Source organism: Schistocerca gregaria, chromosome 2 (assembly GCF_023897955.1).
Source record: "Schistocerca gregaria isolate iqSchGreg1 chromosome 2, iqSchGreg1.2, whole genome shotgun sequence".
NCBI classification, from domain to species: Eukaryota; Metazoa; Arthropoda; class Insecta; order Orthoptera; family Acrididae; genus Schistocerca; species Schistocerca gregaria.
The window spans coordinates 564,431,784-564,449,419 of record NC_064921.1 but is presented as its reverse complement, the minus strand read 5'-3'; the positions used below and the strand labels follow the sequence as shown (position 1 = coordinate 564,449,419).

The window sequence follows — 17,636 nt, the reverse complement described above, 5'->3', positions numbered from 1 at the left end:
AAATAATTAGTGACGTATACTTCCAGAAAGGTATTGGAAGTGATGTATCAATCCGCTACAAAGCACAGCAGATAACATTATTTCAAGATATAACCCCGATGCCCTTAGTTCCGTGGGGTTCAAACATTTTGCTTTCCTCTAAAAACCATATGAGGCGTATATACTTATGTATAGCAAAAATAAGTGCGAAAAGAACTCGCAGCTTGCTACCAAGTACGTCGGTTAGCTTGTCACAATCGGCAGGTAAGGCAATACGCATTGCGGAAATGCCGTTACCAAGAATAAACTCTCGTCACTGACAGTACACGTTATTAGATTTTTTTTTATTACGAGCATTCACAAGCATCTAATATCGTATGAAAGTGCATCCATGACGATACGACACTAGGATGATATCAGTAATCCATAGTCTTCATGACAGATTATATGCTTCTGACGGTTCTTTACACTTTAAATTCTGCAGCATTCCCAGTGTCTGATAACTCTAAAGCATAAACTACATTATTTCTGTGCTGCATCTTTCGTTAAGGGGAATGTACGAAGTTGTGAAACTTGTAACTAAATTTAAATGAGGTACAAGAACTGTTCTTGAATCCTAATTCTTTCCTGAGCATTGTTCTGATCAACTGTGCTGTACAGACATTTATTGTAATCTCAACAGCTTCTGTCTACAAGTATTTATCGGAGCATTGAAATATAAGTACATAGAGATGTCATTGTGCTGGTTGTGAGTAGTGCCTAGATGACTCAGAAAGAACGTACTATGCAGAAAGCCAGGGTCCGCATTCGCTTCTCACTCATCAACAAAATATTTCGATCGATACATTTAAGTACTTTGTAAATTCTAAACAAAACTGTCCCTAAACTCCTTCACTACAGTACCTTCTCTCATACTTCTACTTAGACCTGTTTTGTGTGTGTAAGAGGTTAAAGGACAGCATCCAAAGCTATCCGCAGAATTGTACACCCTTACGAGAAAAGTATTTTGATGTAACGTTGTGGATGCAAACGCTTTTAAATTTGCCACTACAGAATCTGTACATTGAGCAAGTAGTAAGGGAAACACAAGAAAAATTTGGAGTAGGAGTTAAAATCCAGGGAGGACAAATAAAAACTTTGTGGTTTGCCGATGACATTGTAATTCTGTCGGAGACCGAAAAGGACTTGGACGAACAGTTGAACGGAATGGATAGTGTCTTGAAAGGAGGATATAAGTTGGACGCCAACAGTAGCAAAAAGGGATAATGGAATGCAATCGAATTAAACCAGGAGATACTGAGGGAATTCGATTAGGAACTCAGACACGTAAAGTAGTAGATGCGTTTTGCTATTTTGGCAGCAAAATAACTTATGATTGTCGAAACAGAGAGGATATAAAATGTAGACTGGCTATGACAAGGAAAGTGTTTCTGAAGAAGGGAAATTTGTTAACATTGAGTATAGATTTAAGCGTCAGGAAGTATTCTTTGAAAGTATTTGTATGGAAGTGAAACATGGACGATAACGAGTTTAGACAAGAAGAGAATGTAAAATTTTAAAATGTGGTGTTACAGGAGAATTCTGAAGATTAGATGGGTAGATCACATAACTAATGAGGAGGTACTGAATATAATAGAGGAGATGAGAAATTTGTGGCACAACTTGACTAATAGAAGGGGTCGGTTGTTAGGAAACGCTCTGAGGCATCAAGGGATCAGGAATTAAGTACTGGAGGAAGGCGTGGAGGGTAAAGTCGTAGAGGGAGACAAAGTAATAAGTACACTAAGCAGATTCGGAAGGATGTAGGTTCCAGTAGTTACTCGGAAATGAAGAGGCTTGTACGGGACAGAGTAGCATAGAGAGCTGCACCATACCAGGCTCTGGACTGAAGACCACAACAACAACAAGAAAATGGTTATTTGTTTACATAGCTCGCATTTATACTGGCAGATAGACAGTGTGCCTAAGATCACTTCTGCGACAAGATTCCTGACTGTAAATTTCATTATACTTTTCAACATCTATGTTATTTGAATAGACTTGGCGCGACTGGTACGGTCGCAGGTTCGAATCCTGCCTCGGACATGGATGTGTGTGAAGTCCTTAGGTTAGTTAGGTTTAAATAGTTCTACGTTCTAGGGGACTTATGACCACAGATGTTAAGTCCCATAGTGCTCAGAGCCACATGAACCACATGAATAGACTTGCTTATATCACATTCTTCACTGTAGTGACGGTCAGTGCTCGAAATATTACACAAAACATTTCAAAAACAGGCCTTAAACAGGTACACACCTTCAAATAGATTTTTCAACATTTGTGTAGTGTGAATGGATTTGCGCGTATCATACTCATTACTCAAATGACGGCCAGTGTTCAAGACGTTCCACGACAATACATTTGAACAGGGGCCTGAAACTATAATTAGACGTGGCAGTCCGAGTATTCATGAAACCGATGGTACTTCTGTACAGCTCATGAAAAACTTATTATATCCTCTCCATAGAAATATTTAATGACTTTTCCAGCCTTTAAGATTATAATGACGTCTGTAAGGTTTCACTGCAATGCTATAACGACCCTTACACACTTATCTGTAACTCCCTGTACATCAGTTAAAGCTAATTACCTAGTACCAAACAAGAACAATTAATTTTGCAGAAACTGCCACCACTTGTACAGATATCTCCACGGCTACTTCGAGGCTGCTGTTTCTCTTGCGGGTTCATAGTATTTCTCGAGACGGGAAAATGCCCACATGCAAGGGCACTTCAAGTAATGTTAAAACTTCTGCAGCAATGATACGTAGCATTCACTTCAGCGCACTGTTTCTAATGAGACTCTACGGAAACTTGTGTCGAGTACTTTCTGTAGCTGTGGGCTTTGGAGGGTCGTCTTTCTCTTGTTCTACACCAGCCGTCGGTCCCTCTCGTTCTGTGGCTAACTCTTCTTTCCGCAATGTTACAAACTCCAGATCTGAGTTGGGTGCTTGTTACTGCCGTTTCTCTTTGGATCATTCCGCCCTGGCAAAACCCCTTGTACACAGCCAGTAGTTAGAGCGAGGTATCTGCAGTACGGCTGAAACTTATAATGACAGCCTGCTCCATCAAAGGTCGGTCGATTGGTGTGGTTCACGTAAGATGCTCCGCCACACACCATCAGGTAGCTTGCGGAGTATGGATGTAGATGTAGATGTAGGAACTTGGGTTGTAAGGACACAAACATTACACATTTTGTGTTGCTCCTTTTACAGTTTCGGAGTGCATGGCTAAGTCGTCCGCTACAAATAGTCTCAGGAGTTTTGTGCATGTATATTGGAATCAATGTCGTTACATTTAAAAATATATTGGCTAAAGCGTTCTGAAAACAGGATTTGCTATGGTTAATAGCTGCTTACTCTATAAAGAAAGAATTGTAAATACAGGGTGTTACAAAAAGGTACGGCCAAACTTTCAGGAAACATTCCTCACACACAAAGAAAGAAAATATGTTATGTGGACATGTGTCCGAAAACGCTTATTTTGCATGTTAGAGCTCATTTTATTACGTCTCTTCAAATCACATTAATCATGGAATGGAAACACACAGCAACAGAACGTACCAGCGTGACTTCAAACACTTTGTTACAGGAAATGTTCAAAATGTCCTCCGTTAGCGAGGATACATTCATCCACCCTCCGTCGCATGGAATCCCTGATGTGCTGTTGCAGCCCTGGAGAATGGCGTATTGTATCACAGCCGTCCACAATACGAGCACGAAGAGTCTCTACATTTGGTACCGGGGTTGCGTAGACAAGAGCTTTCAAATGCCCCCATAAATGAAAGTCAAGAGGGTTGAGGTCAGGAGAGCGCGGAGGCCATGGAATTGGTCCGCCTCTATCAATCCATCGGTCACCGAATCTGTTGTTGAGAAGCGTACGAACACTTCGACTGAAACGTGCAGGAGCTCGATCGTGCATGAACCACATGTCGTGTCGTACTTGTAAAGGCGCATGTTCTAGCAGCACAGGTAGAGTATCCCGTATGAAATCACGATAACGTGCTCCATTGAGCGTAGGTGGAAGAACATGGGGGCCCAATCAAGACATCACCAACAATACCTGCCCAAATGTTCACAGAAAATCTGTGTTGATGATGTGATTGCATAATTGCGTGCGGATTCTCGTCAGCCCACACATGTTGATTGTGAAAATTTACAATTTGATCACGTTTGAATGAAGCTTCATCCGTAAAGAGAGCATTTGCACTGAAATGAGGATTAACACATTGTTGGATGAACCATTCGGAGAAGTGTACCCGTGGAGGCCAATCACTTGCTGATAGTGCCTGCACACGCTGTACATGGTACGGAAGCAACTGGTTCTCCCGTAGCACTCTCCATACAGTGACGTGGTCAACGTTACCTTCTACAGCAGCAACTTCTCTGACGCTGACATTAGGGTTATCGTCAACTGCACGAAGAATTGCCTCGTCAATTGCAGGTGTCCTCGTCGTTCTAGGTCTTCCTCAGTCACGAGTCATAGGCTGGAATGTTCCGTGCTCCCTAAGACGCCGATCAATTGCTTCGAACGTCTTCCTGTAGGCACACCATCGTTCTGGAAATCTGTCTCGATACAAACGTACCGCGCGACTGCTATTGCCCCGTGCTAATCCATACATCAAATGGGCATCTGCCAACTCCGCATTTGTAAACATTGCACTGACTGCAAAATCACGTTCGTGGTGAACACTAACCTGTTCATGCTACGTACTGATGTGCTTGATGCTAGTAATGTACAGCAATTAGTTGCATGTCAACACAAGCACCGAAGTCAACATTACCTTCCTTCAATTGGGCCAACTGGCCGTGAATCGAGGAAGTACAGAAAAAAATGGTTCAAATGGCTCTGAGCACTATGGGACTTAACATCTTAGGTCATCAGTCCAATAGAACTTAGAACTACTTAAACTAACTAACCTAAGGACATCACACCAACACCCAGCCATCACGAGGCAGAGAAAGTCACTGACCCCGCCGGGAATCTAATCCGAGAACCCGGGTGTGGGAAGCGAGAATACTACCGCACGACCACGAGTTGCGGGCAAAGTACAGTACATACTGACGAAACTAAAATGAGCTCTAACATGGAAATTAAGCGCTTCCGGACACATGTCCAGATAACATCTTTTCTTTATTTGTGTGTGAGGAATGTTTCCTGAAAGTTTGGCTGTACCTTTTTGTAACACCCTGCATATTTACCTAGTAAAGGCTGTACTTTAAAATTTACTTAACCACTAAAAGACTAGCAGCACTTACAGTCTCTTAGAAAGGAAGGAAGTTGGGAAATACGCCACGACCCATTGCTTGTTTTAATTGTAAGAACAGTTCTGCAATACAGTGTGGCAAATCTTCTAGAGGCTGATCAGCGGTCTTAGGATTATTAAGGATGACTTTAACGAAGATATTTCATCTTGTTACTGTCTGCCCCGGTAGCTGTGTGGTCAGTGCGACGGACTGTCATGCCAAAGGGCCCGGGTTCGATTCCCAGTTGGGTCGGAGATTTTCCCCTCTCTCAAGGACTGGGTGTTGTGTTGTCATCACCATCTCATCCCCATCGACACGCAAGTCGCCGAAGTGGCGTCAACTCAAAAGACTTGCACCAGGCGAACGGTCTACCCGACGGGAGGCCCTAGCCACACGACATTTCATTTCATCTTGTAACTTTGAAAAGAATTTCAGTCCGCATCATCCCACTTAACTAAAAAGGTTATCGTTTATGGGATATCCCATGGAACCTATGTCTTCGTGGACAATATAATGACACATGAAATTCCGGCATTTTTTTCGGACATCACATCACGTTGCAAGCGATATCTCTATCACGACTCACCACCATCAGCTATGCAGGCGTATCTGTGCGAAGACACTACAGAAATCTATAACTATATTTCTTAGAAGATGCGGTTCGCTTTCGCTGGAGATCGCTTTGAAAAACCTCTCTCAGCCTGTTCTTGAATATTGTCCATCGATGTTTGACCTTTACTAAATTAACGGAACATATGTCAGGAAAGGTGTAGCACATCGTGGTGAGCCTCCGACCAAGCGAGGTGGCGCAGTGGTTAGCACATTGGACTCGCATTCTGGAGGACGACGGTTCAATCCCGTCTCCGGCCATCCTGTATTCAAACATTATGAATCACCTCGAAGGGAACGAGCAACGGAGCTAGCTCTTTACTCGCACGAAGTAATGGCCACTATCGACAGGGGATCTCAAGTTGATTCCGTATTTCTAGATTTCCGGAAAGCTTTTGACACCGTTCCTCACAAGCGACTTCTAATCAAGCTTCGGGCCTATGGGGTATAGTCTCAGTTGTGCGACTGGATTCGTGACTTCCTGTCAGGAAGGTCGCAGTTCGTAGTAATAGACGGCAAATCATCGAGTAAAACTGAAGTGATATCAGGTGTTCCCCAGGGAAGCGTCCTGGGACCTCTGCTGTTCCTGATCTATATAAATGACCTGGGTGACAATCTGAGCAGTTCTCTTAGGTTGTTCGCAGATGATGCTGTAATTTATCGTCCAGTAAGGTCATCCGAAGACCAGTATCAGTTGCAAAGCGATTTAGAAAAGATTGCTGTATGGTGTGGCAGGTGGCAGTTGACGCTAAATAACGAAAAGTGTGAGGTGATCCACATGAGTTCCAAAAGAAATCCGTTGGAATTCGATTACTCGATAAATAGTACAATTCTCAAGGCTGTCAATTCAACTAAGTACCTGGGTGTTAAAATTACGCACAACTTCAGTTGGAAAGACCACATAGATAATATTGTGGGGGAAGGCGAGCCAAAGGTTGCGTTTCATTGGCAGGATACTTAGAAGATGCAACAAGTCCACTAAAGAGACAGCTTACACTACACTCGTTCGTCCACTGTTAGAATATTGCTGCGCGGTGTGGGATCCTTACCAGGTGGGATTGACGGAGGACATCGAAAGGATGCAAAACAGGGCAGCTCGTTTTGTATTATCACGTAATAGGGGAGAGAGTGTGGTAGATATGATACGCGAATTGGGATGGAAGTCATTACAACAAAGACGTTTTTCGTCGCAGCGAGATCTTTTTACGAAATTTCAGTCACCAACTTTCTCTTACGAATGCGAAAATATTTTGCTGAGCCCAACCTACATAGGTAGGAGTGATCATCAAAATAAAATAAGAGAAATCAGACCTCGAACAGAAAGGTTTAGGTGTTCGTTTTTCCCGCGCGCTGTTAGGAAGTGGAATAGTAGAGAGATAGTATGATTGTGGTTCGATGAACCCTCTGCCAAGCACTTAAATGTGAATTGCAGAGTAGTCATGTAGATGTAGATGTAAGTTTTCCGTGATTTCCCTAAATCGTTTGTGGCAAATGCCGGGATGGTTCCTTTGAAAGGGCACGGCCGATTTCTTTCCCAATCCTTCCTTAACCTGAGCTTGCGCTCCGTCTCTAATGACCTCGTTGTCGACGGGACGTTAAACTCTAACCATCACCACCTTACTCTCCGAATTAGATGAACTCAAGTTCGATAACGTCAGAAGACACAATACTTTCGGCAAAATACTTACAATAAAGGTAAAAACAGATATTTCACAAACGTTTGTATTACCAAGCATTGCCAAAAAATAATTATGTATTTCCAACTGGTTAGCTCTTCATACCATGTTCCAGTACCTTCAAGTTATTTACAACAGCCTACTGGTCAGTTGTTAATGTACGCTATTGTAAAAAGTCTTGAAGATAACTGTACTTGTTTTCAAGATTGAAACCAGCTGTAAATAAAGAATTATTTTTCAGCAGCAGTTGTAATATGATGTTTTTCAAATACTTACGCACTATCAGGCATCCCCTGCAAAAGGCTAGAGAAACGCAGGTGCCTGAAGTGTCGAAAAGACTATTCTTTGCCGATACCACTCCCGTATGGAACAGGAATGTGAGGGAACGACTCTGGTGCGCTGTGTAACATTTGCCGTAGAAGTTACATTCTGTTTTGGAGGACACGTGTAGATGGAACTATAGGAGACTAATTTGCCTCCGTTGATGCCGGATTTCCTATTCGGAACTGTTGCTACTTCTCCATGTAACTAAATCTGACTTACGGTAATGATAGCAGCTCAAGGAATCAATTAAAGGTTTTGCCACAGCCTGGACTTGAACCCATGTCTCTTTGCTTATTAGGCAGGTGAGTTAGACATAACACCACAACAGCGGAATAGCTAACAGGCATGCACTACCCTTCCTAACACAAACTTCAGTTAATGTCTTGAGCTGATTATCCCCTCTTTAGGCCTAAGGAGGGGAACATAAATTAAGACGTGAGTTGAAGTTTGTGTTAGGAAGGGAGATGGACTAGGGTGGTCCAGCCAAGTGTGTTAGGAATATCGCTGTGGTGATGTAATTCTCGCCTAGTAAGCAATGAGACCCGGATTAAATTTCTGGAAGTGACACAAAGTTTAATTCATTTCTTGGGCTTCTGTCACTATCGTAGATAAAGATGAGGCTCAAATATCTCAAGTAAAATTTAATTGTATACAGTCATCAAAAAAACTTTTGCATCACCCCGGTTCCCAGAACTCCTAAAGATAGACGTTGACTGTGAATATTGTATCACAGTCACAGTCCCTGTGACTATCCAGAGATGTTACTAAACCTCCACAGTGATGTAAACAACCATACATGAGAAGAGCCTATTAGAGGAAGGGGGTCTGACAGTCGATCACTTCCAGTCATTCCTCTATGGAGGAGGTACACAGCTCGTGTTGTCTGTCGTTCAACCATGCCTAGACTGTCAATACCGACGTTCGGTCGCGTCCGCATTGTTACTTTGGGCCAGGAAGGGCTCTCAACAAGGGAAGTGCCCAGGTGTCTCGGACTGAACCAAAGCGATCTTGTTCGGACATGGAGGAGATACAGAGAGACTGGAACTGTCGATGACATGCCTTGCTCAGGCCGCTCGAGGGCTACAACTGCAGTTGAAGACCGCTACCTACGAATTACGGCTCGGAGGTACCCTGACAGCAACGTTACCAGGTTGAATAATGCCTTTCGTGAAGCCACAGGACGTCCTATTACGACACAAACTTTGCGCAATAGGCTGCATGATGCGCAACTTCACTCCTGATGTCCATGGTGAGGTCCATCTTGGCATCCACGAGCCCATGCAGCACGGTACAGATGGGCCCAACAACATGCCGAATGGACCTCTCATGATTTGTATCACGTTCTCTTCACCGATGAGTGTCACATTTGCCTTCAATCAGACAATCGCTGGAGACGTGTTTGGGGTCAACCCGGCCAGGCTGAACGAATTAGACACATTGTCCAGCGAGTGCAGCAGAGTGGAGGTTCCTTACTGTTTTGGGGTGGCATTATGTGGGGCCAACGTGCGCCACTGGTGGTCATGGATGGCACCGTAACGGCAGTACTATACGTGAATGCCATACTCCGACCGACAGTGCAACCATATCAGCAGCATGTTGGCGAAGCATTCGTCTTCATGGACGACAATTCGCGCCCCCATCGTGCACATCTTATGAAAGACTTCCATCAGGGTAACGACATCGCTCGACTACAGTGGCCAGCATGTTCTCCAGACATGAACCCTATCGAACATGCCTCGGATGGATTGAAAAGGGCTGTTTATGGACGACGTGACCCACTAACCACTCTGAGGGATCCATGCCGAATCGCAGTTGAGGAGCGGGACAATCTGGACCAACAGTGCCTTGATGAACTTGTGAATAGTAGGCCACGACAAATAAAGGCATGCATCAATGCAAGAGGACGTGTCACTGGGTATTGGATGTACCGGGGTGTACAGCAACCTATACCACCGCCTCTGAAGGTCTTTTGTATGGTGGTACGACTTGCCATATGTGGTTTTCATGAGCAATAAAAGCGCGGAAATGATATTTATGTTGATCCCTTTTCCAATTTTCTGTACACCTTACGGGACTCTCTGAATCGACGTGATGAAAAACTTATTTTTGATGTGTGTATATCTCCCACACCTGAGGTTCAGGCGGGATTTCCCCATTACAACCAACATTGGGGTGCTGTTGACTTAATAGGTGCCTATGGCAGCTGCTCAGCCGCAGAGGGAAACTTAATACTTGAAGCCTTACCCAAATAGCACAGCCTTACGAAACTTTCAGAAGGTCTGCAAGTGTAGTGAGCATGTCGTAGACTTCACTTGTTCTGAAGGCGCAATTCCAGTGAGGCAATGCCTCGACTGTATGTGATATTTGGCTAAGCCGCATGCTTTTTGGAATATTTCGACCAGGGGGACACAGGCAACATTCTGTATGCGGCGCTGTACTTCACCGCACTTTCGAAATTGTTCCGCTCATGCGCCACTTGTTGTTGCCAAGAAACGACATGTGGTAATTCGTCACCGTATATACGTCAGTCAGTGGGTCTGTATGGATTGTCTTATGCGACGTGATTTGGAGGACTGAAAAAACGACTTCATTTATGGAGGATGCCAAAATTCACATGAGCTGTTTATTTACAGATATATTAGCTTGAGAAACTGTAAGCTGTGACATTTTGCCATAAGTATGATAGCAGTGTTTTAGCATTTTGCATCATAAGGAGTTGTTAAGAAGATAGCTATTTTTAATACGAACAGAATGCCATTGTGAATGTTGAAAACTCGAGAACCCAAAACATCGTTTGCACTGAAGACACTAAGAGATTCTGGTCGCACGTAAAGTACACTATCGGCAAGGCACAATCTGTACCATCACTGTGCGATAGCGATTGCACTGTTCTAGAGTACAGTACCACTAAAGCCTATTACCTGCACCAGAAAAGAAATAAATATTCCTGATTTAGAAACGAGAACAACTGCCTACAGGAGTAAATTAGAAATAAATGTCCTCGGAGAAACTGAGCAGGTTAAATTAAAAAAAAAAAAAAGGAAATCCCTCGGGCTCAAATTGTATTTCAGTTACATTCCTATCAGATTATGCTAATTCTACGTAATTATATACAACCGCTCTCTCAATGAGAGATCTGTACCAAAAGACGGAAAATTTACGTAGATCACAACAATATTCAAGAAAGGTATAGGAATAATCCGCTGAATTAAAGACTCATATCGCGCGAAGTCAATCTACAGTTTGATTCTGGGACATATGCTGTGTTCTAACATAATGAATTATCTCGAGGGAAAGAAACTACTGACACATAGTCAGCACACGTTCAGAAAATGTCATTCTTGTGAGACACAGTTAGCACTTTATTCATACGTAGTAATGATTGCTATCGACAGGGGCCTGATATTCGTTTTAGATTTTCGGAAGGTTATTGGTACCGTTCCTAACAAGCGGCGCCTAACAAAATTTCCTAAGCATGCAGTGTCACCTCAGTTGTGTAACTACATACGTGGCTTCCGGTCAGAAAGGCCACAGTTCGTAGTAATTGACTGAAAGTCATCCTATACAACATAAATGATATAAATGATACCTGGCGTTCCATAGAGCAATGCTATGGGCTCTCTGTTGTTCCCAACCTATATACATGATTTAGGAGAACATTGACATTGCAGAATAATATTTGTTACATTTAGAGTTCCCTACCAGATACATCAGTAATGGATTACAGTAACCTATAGCTAAATATCTCATTGTTACTAGCAATCAGCAGTCAGCCATTATTGGCTCAGACTGTTGGGGTCTCATTTTCTTACGGGTGGCATGGTCTTCTGCAGCAAGTACCTGAAACCCAAACCCATTCGTTTACATTTTTTTGTACTAGTACTTCATGCTCTTACCCAATATTTCTCTTTTCCCCTTGATTTCCCCTTATGTTACTCGAGGTTACGTCCTGGAACGAAGCTGCAGCTACCGTTTGCAAAGGTATGATGCTCTATTCTGATGTTCCTCCAAGGGAACTGACTGAAGTGTACGGTACAAAATACGGTCAACTTGTAGCATGTGACGTCAGACAATACGTTTTCCTTGGCATCGCCAAATTTGTAACACGGACGGGTGTCGCACCTACAACTTTGGCTTAATAGACAACACGCAGCAAGCGAATTGTGGCAAGGTGGCGCCTAGTGGTACCTCGGTGCGATCCCGCCTTTAGGTGCTCAGCCTTTTGTCCGCGGCACGGAGGAGAAGATGGCGGAGTTTTGCGTTACGGCCGGATGCGGAAGCGGCGACGCGCGGAAGACTGCTCGTCCCTGCGGAAGTGGTCCGCAGGAAGTGGCTGCCTCTGCACGGCATGGAGAACAGCCGCGACGCCAGGTAGCGGCCACGTGCTCGCCACGTGCGCAGGTGTCCTCTCCAGCAGCGCTCCCCCAGTCCCTCCACTGAACCAACCGCCTCGCACGGGGGCCGCCGCTCGTGTGCATTGTATATGTAAGGGCTTTTGTGTTAGTTTTCTTTGAATGAACGTGGTGCCATAGTACTGAATAACAGAGAGAATGTTGTATGGCTGCCAGCCACAGGAAAAGATCAAGGAGCGTATCATTTGAACTCTCGAGGCTGAAATGTCAGAATACAGATCTTCCCATACGGGCAAAATTGAGTCACTAACAGTCGAATCCGAGACTTCCACATCAGCAGGAAGAGATGATAAGCACTTGATTACATGCAGATTCTAATGTACTCCCAAAAAGGGATACCTTTTCAAGAGCAGCAGACACTATCCACACTGCTTAGATGCGTAAAGTTTTCCAGTGGTTTTCCTCAGTCGCTTTTAGTAAGAACCGGGAGGATTCTGTAGGTAGTCACGCTCATTTCTTCTTACCTACGTCGCTGGCTGCAGCAGTCTTCGCTCTCTGGTGACGTCAATGTCTATAAGGTATTAAATCATGACTGCCCTCTTTTTCTCGCCTTTTTTCAGTCACTTATTCGATATATTCTGAAAAGCGTCTCTTCCTTTCCATGTAGATTTAAGAGGTCAGGCAACTGAACCAAACCATTCTGTCCTGGATCATTTAAGGATGAATGGTTTTATAAATCTAGTTAACCAGAAGGTAGTTGTCGAGCACATCTTTTGAAGAATCCTAATGAAGTGCAGCTCACACATTGACTCATGGATAGGTCGATTACCGAACACTTGTTCGATGAATTTAAGAGAATTTTTCGTCAATCTTTAACAGTTGCCAGACTAAAGGAAGGAATACAAAACATTCAAAGTAGAGCTTGCACGATTCGTCTAGAGTTTCTTTAGTCATTAGAGTTGTTACTCACATAGGTACTAATATCTGATTGTAAACTGAGGAAGTCATTCAAGTACGGCACGAGGGTTGCCCAAAAAGTGATGCATCGCATATTTTTCTTCAACAATTATTTATTAAACAAAATGATAATTACACACACGAAGGAATGGGGATTCATCTTCAAACACTATTTTTGCACGTAATCTCCGTCCTATTCTGCTGCCTTCTTCCAACGCGAAACAAGAGCGTGTATGCCCTGTCGGTACCAATCCTTGTCCTGGTGAAGGAGCCAGTGATTCACTGTGTGAATTACCTCCTCATCGTCCTCAAAATGTCTTCCACGAATGGCATCCTTTAATGGCACAAATATGTGGAAGTTCGAGGGGGCTAGGTCAGGGCTGTAGGGTACATGCCGTAACACGGTCCAACCTTGTTTTACGATGTGTTCAGCTGTCCTAAGACGTGTGTGGGGTCGAGCGTTACCGTGTTGCAGCAAAACATCTCATGAATTGCTGTGGCCCCGAAGTCACCGGAAGTGCGTCTTGAGTTTGTTAATGTGATGACATATGCTTCTGAATTAATGGTACCATCTCTTGACATCATACCAATAATAATCACACCTTCAGTGCCCCAGAACACAGTGATCATGACCTTACCGGCGGAAGCAGTTGCTTTGAATTTATTCTTCAGTGACTGTCGTTTTGTTTCTGGCTCAAAGTGATGAACCTAGGTTTCATCACCTGTCACCGTCTGGGACAAGAAGGCTTCCCCTCAGCTTCAACACTTTACAACGAATCAAGACAAATGTTTTTTTCTGTGCGATTTGTGATCCACTTTTTGACACCGTGGGACGCGTCACACTTTTGAATACCCAAGAGTGCGGATAATTGCATCCACACTTCCTTTGCGGATCGAGAGGTGCAGTGCCGACTGACCGGTCGTAATGCGCGTATCCTTGCGAATGACAAAATCAGCTCGGTGCAACATGTCAGGCGTGACATGGTGGATGGTCTCCCCGACAACCGCTGCAAATCGTGGAGATCCGCCGAACCGCCTTCTGGATGTCCTCACCTTTCGTGCGCAGCGATTATCCTTCTGTCGACACCAAATGCTGCATACATTTGCACAAGCGTTTGTGAATATTCCCAACAGTTTCTTTCTCTTCAGTGAGAAATTCAATGACGGCACGTTGCTTGTAACGTACATTACCTACATAAGCCATTTTGAAAATGTAGTGCAGCTACGCTATCTGTCGAAAGTGGCGCGCTCAGCTCGGGAGACTTCAAATAATATACAGGGTGTTACAAAAAGGTACGGCCAAACTTTCAGGAAACATTCCTCACGCACAAAGAAAGAAAATATGTTAGGTGCACATGTGTCCGGAAACGCTTACTTTGCATGTTAGAGCTCATTTTATTACTTCTCTTCAAATCATATTAATCATGGAATGGAAACACACAGCAACAGAACGTACCAGCGTGACTTCAAACGCTTTGTTACAGGAAATGTTCAAAATGTCCTCCGTTAGCGAGGATACATTCATCCACCATCCGTCGCATGGAATCCCTGATGCGCTGATGCAGACCTGGAGAATGGCGTATTGTATCACAGCCGTTCACAATACAAGCACAAAGAGTCTCTAAATTTGGTATTGGGGTTGCGTAGACAAGAGCTTTCAAATGCTGCCATAAATGAAAGTCAAGAGGGTTGAGGTCAGAAGAACGTGGAGGCCATGGAATTGGTCCGCATCTACCAATCCATCGGTCACCGAATCTGTTGTTGAGAAGCGTACGAACACTTCGACTGAAATGTGCAGGAGCTCCATCGTGCATGAACCACATCTTGTGTCGTACTCGTAAAGGCACATGTTCTAGCAGCACAGGTAGAGTATCCCGTATGAAATCATGACAACGTGCTCAATTGAGCAGTACATACTGACGAAACTAAAATGAGCTCTAACATGGAAATTAAGCGTTTCCGGACACATGTCCACATAACATCTTTTCTTTATTTGTATGTGAGGAATGTTTCCTGAAAGTTTGGCCGTACCTTTTTGTAACACCCTGTGTACGTAACGTTTCACATTCTTGTTTTCGGCTGATAAAAGAAAAGGCGGTGCATTACTTTCTGGGCAAACCTCGTATATGCTACAAGTGTCAGAAATGACAGCATCGACAAGTCACACATTCGTAAGTAGTAGTTCACTGCAGAAATTTATGTGAGATAAATGTATGTGTCTGCAGAGATTTCCTTTGATACAGAAAGACTAAATGCGTAGGATATTATTTGCATTTTCTCATCTTTCATTTATATGAATCATTGTGCTTTCGCCTATATGCTTGTGTGCGTCTCATTTGCGATGTAAATAGAGTGGATATACAGGTAGCACCTCACTGAAAAGAAGATTAAAACAATTTTTTTTTAATTTATTAATTGTGTATGAAGTAGTGACATCACAGTTTAGGAACGTCAGAGCCTCATTCACACACAGCAGGATACGTTTCTTAAGGTCCTTAGTATTGTTGTCTCAGTATGAACCGCAGAATCTCGTAATCTGTAAATTTTCTGTTCTTAACATTAAATGTAACAGTGTATGACTGCTGGTGTTATATCATTAACAAATATCCAGTATTTCCAAATAATAACAGTCTCATAATGTCTTGTTTCAGCAAGGAATTATTATATTTGAGTTTAAGAAAGGAATGTACGCATAGAACGTCGCTGGAGAAAGCACATGTAGAGCCGTAGCTACGCAGTTATAATACCCGGTGTCGCTGCCGTCCGAAGTATTTCGCAGACTATCAGTTCCCTAGTTTCATTCCGTTACGTTTGTGTGCCTACACCTTGGAAAACCAATGACTTCGTACTGCATTTCATTTTCCTTTTTAAACCGTAAGACTAATGAAATACAATGAGCTTTTATAATTGGATATAGAGTCCGCATTCTATGCAAATTCTGTTATTTAATATAGACTCAAAGCTATTTCAGTTGAATCTTTAATATCTGAATATGTTTTATGTGATAACTAATCTAATAAAATTAAGCCTATAACAGATTTTGTTACTTGTTATACTAACCTTGTTTTTCTTACTTTATAGGGGTACGCAGGACCCACTGTACATTATCGTATACTTGTAGCTTGTCATCTGCACAATATTACCAAAGGGTTTTGCATAACCCTATAATGTCAAAGAAATTAAGGTAAAAACAACAAATAAAAACTGTTTTAGACTTAGTTTTCTTAAATTATAACTTAAAACATATTCAAATTTAACGGATTTAATTGTAACTGGTTTGGGACTACATATATATTTTAAAAAAAAACAGGTTTTCGCATAACAGGCAGACGTATACACAATAACTGATACTCGAAACTATGGCCAGTGGCAAGAAAAGCAACACCAAATGATGAACAATCACTTACGTCCGTCCTATCCCTTCCTTTTTAGCACAATTCCCCTCTTTTGCTTGTACCTTCTATCCGCAGAAATGCTCCAAGTATTGTTTCCAACCCCTTTTCTCTGTCTCCTCTGCACAGGTGATACATCCCAGTCACCTGTCATCATCCACCTGCTCCATTATGCCGACCATACTACCTTCCTTGCCCTCCATTTAGCCTCCACACCCACCACAGTAACTTCACCTCCTGGTGTAACATGTGACACGTCATAATCATTCTACCAAAGTCCAGCCTACATTATAGCATGCATTACCCATCGTTTCCAGCTCACCATGCATAATCATCTGAGCCAAGCTACCAACAAATTAAATTAACTTAGACAAACATTCGACCAAAACCTAAACTGTTGCCAACATCTACCAACCATCCAAAAGCTGCTCACATTAGTCTAAAATTACAAACAGGCTAGAGAAGAGGTTTTACCTGTTGATCATCGTTTACATCTGCCAAAGCATTATATGACTCCACCTTACCTCCATCGATGCAGCCTGGACTTTCGTACCTCCACCTGCATTACTAACGCACTCGGCCTTCTAATTCTTTCTTCACTCTTCCAAATCACTCTCCACAAATTTTCAAAAGTCCTGCACATCTTATAAACTTCTGCCAATCCCGAGAGACCTTTACGTCTATACCAGCATTATCAATTCCCTTCAAATCCTCTCATATAGAAACTTCAAGAGATTTCTATTCCTAATCCCGAAGTCTAAAACAGTGTTTACCCAGTATGCCAGCATTAGTCATAGCATTCATTCCCTGTCCTGTGATTTATATTCCTCTGCACCCCCAAAGACTCCCGAGGACTGTTATCCCATACTCACCCCTCCCTGTATCAGCCGACATAATCGATCACATTTTCAGCTCAGTACTGACACCACCACCTCTCCGCCGCCCCGTCCGCACAGAAAGACATCGATTTGATATTGTCAGCGTACAAAGTCACGTTTGCTGCCAAAGGGATAGCCCAGGGGGCAGGTGCCGGACGCGTATAACATCGACGCGTCGTTGGATG

The 17,636-nt window shown here is 43.1% G+C and overlaps 1 protein-coding gene across 1 annotated transcript in view; it reads left to right on the top strand.

The window, feature by feature from the left end:
* The window catches only part of LOC126332527 (leucine-rich repeat-containing protein 15-like), an 889,610-nt gene that overhangs the window by 445,354 nt on the left and 426,620 nt on the right, over positions 1–17,636 (top strand). The gene's annotated exons all lie outside the window — the stretch shown is intronic.